Here is a 2500-nt window from a genome sequence, read left to right on the forward strand (position 1 = left end):
GGCCAGGAGGACCGTGCGGGGGTCGGCCGACGGCGTGGTAGGTGTGCCTGCACGGTGACGGAGCACACACCACGCCCGCCAACCCCTCCGTACCTCCCGAGACCGGTGGCAGGACGGAGCGGAAAACGTGCGGACTGAACGGGAGAGCCAAGAGCCAGCGATCCACGCGCGTGCGACCGTCCAAGTCACAGCGTTCGACGAAAACCTCCTCCCTCGGCCAGGCACTCGGCGCCAGCAGGGGAGACAGGATCAGACGCCCCGCCGGCCACTTAAGGCCGAGGACGAACCACGAGACGGGCGGCTGCAGCAGCGGGCGGCCTGCAGCTCCCAGCACTCTCAATCGATCAACCATCGAGTCGGGTCAGCGTGTCAAACCGGCGAGCTCCACGGTCAGGCCGGCGGCGCACCAGCACCGGACCTCCGCGGCTCCCTTCACTCTTTCCACTGCCAGCCAACCGAGAGACGGACCCAATGCGGACGTGCAGAGCTTAGGCAGACCCCCCACTGGAGGCTCAACACTTCGTGGCAGCTCCGTGTCCCAGAGACCAGGAGGGTTGGCACACACACACAGTGTGAACCACCGACAGCCATTCTGGGACCGGTGACAGCCGTGCTGGCCCCACTGCCACGACACAGACGGACGCCAGGCCGCGCTCCCCGGCGGGGGGATGGCGTCGAGCCTGACGAACGGAATGTGCAGGGTGGGGGGGAAAGGCCAAGCGCTCCGACGCCGGAGGGCTCCGGAGTCTGAACTTAGGGGGACAAAGAGGACGGGTCCTCTGCGACACCCCAGCCGCGCTCTCGCCAGCCAAGGCGAGTGCGATTGATTGCCAAACGACCCTCAGACAGGCGTGGCCCCGGGAAGAACCCGGGGCCGCAAAGTGCGTTCAAAGTGTCGATGATCAATGTGTCCTGCAATTCACATTAATTCTCGCAGCTAGCTGCGTTCGTCATCGACGCACGAGCCGAGTGATCCACCGTCAAGAGTTGTCTGAGTTTGTTTTAGGTCTCTCCCTCGCCAGAGGAAAGCGACCCGGACCGCACATACGCTCCCCACCTTGAGCTACAGCCACCTGCACGCCGGCGTGCGGGCGGAGCAGGGTGGCGTGAAGCGATGGGGAGCACCATCCTGGTGCGGCCCGCAGAAACATACGTCTATTGGGGGGAGGAGGACAGGGCGCCCAAGAGGCGATGCGTGCCCCAACGCACCGCAGCGACGGAGGCAGGATCACCGCCACCATGTCGCCCGCCTAGTATCACGAGGCGTGCAGCAGCTTTGCCCTAGGAAAAGCAGAGGCGGGAACGGGCACCGGCCATCGGTTCGGCAGCGTCACTGACGCGTGCACGTGGCGGCGTGTCGGCGAGCGGACTTCCTGCGAGGAGGCGGGGGCGGCACTCGCCCGAGCAGACGCCCGCCCGGCCCAGCCACCGCCGAGGTGGACTGGGAGTCGCGGCAACGGCTCGTCATACTCGTTCCCACACTCACAGCGCAGCTTGCCCGCAAGCCACCGACCACCGATCGACGCCAGGCGCCCCGACCGAGAGCGGGATCGCTCGTTCGCCCTGCTGGCAGTTCGCTGGGGATCACTACTGCACGGAGCTCGGAGACCGACGGGCGGCAACTCGAGAGTCTTTAAACCACCACCCCCATCCCGCAAGTGCAAAGAGGCTGTATACGCACAGACGGGTGAGGGGAATAGGTACCCCGTCGGGTTTGAAGGGAGCGTGACTAGATAGCAACGATGTAAACCCAGCCGATTTGGGAGCGAAAGACCGGCGCCTGCATCACCGGCTTCGTTTCCCGTGGCTGGAGAGTACACCGAAACCCTCCGTCTGTCGCGAGCTCCCGACGACGCGGTGCCGCCAAGCAGCAGGGCCGGACCTGGTGTGGCTCCCCTCGTCGATCACAGACCGGTCGGCACTACTGACGAGACGGTGGAACGGGCTTCGCCCCTTGTGACGAAGGGTGATGCGAACCCGCCCGCCCGCGTGCGTTCGGGGTGGACTCGGCAAACGGAGATTTGAAATCGGAAAGTGTCCTCCTGCCCCGCGCAGGTAGGCGCCCAACAGTTGGGGGGGTTTGGCGGTGACCACGGCTGCAGGGCCTGCTACCCCGACGAGCTCTCCTGCTGGCCCCGAAACCACCCCCGCGAGACAAGTTGAAACGGAAACGGGCGTACCCCCAAGCCGACGATCCTTTCTTATTTGTTACTTTTTTTTTCACTTGCTCGAGTTGTGGGGATTTGGCGGTGACCACGGCTGCAGGGCCTGCTACCCCGACGAGCTCTCCTGCTGGCCCCGAAACCACCCTCGCGAGACAAGTTGAAACGGAAACGGGCGTACCCCCAAGCCGACGATCCTTTCTTATTTGTTACTTTTTTTTTTCACTTGCTCGAGTTGTGGGGGTTTGGCGGTGACCACGGCTGCAGGGCCTGCTACCCCGACGAGCTCTCCTGCTGGCCCCGAAACCACCCTCGCGAGACAAGTTGAAACGGAAACG

At 64.6% G+C, this 2500-nt stretch overlaps 1 non-coding gene across 1 annotated transcript; it reads right to left on the bottom strand.

The window, feature by feature from the left end:
• Positions 1–835: 835 nt before the first annotated feature.
• Positions 836–989, bottom strand: LOC140472532 (5.8S ribosomal RNA). The gene has a single exon (XR_011957701.1). It is a non-coding gene; the product is annotated as a 5.8S ribosomal RNA (ribosomal RNA).
• Positions 990–2500: the final 1511 nt, after the last annotated feature.

The sequence above is a fragment of the Chiloscyllium punctatum genome, unplaced genomic scaffold (assembly GCF_047496795.1).
Source record: "Chiloscyllium punctatum isolate Juve2018m unplaced genomic scaffold, sChiPun1.3 scaffold_359, whole genome shotgun sequence".
Taxonomy (NCBI): Eukaryota; Metazoa; Chordata; class Chondrichthyes; order Orectolobiformes; family Hemiscylliidae; genus Chiloscyllium; species Chiloscyllium punctatum.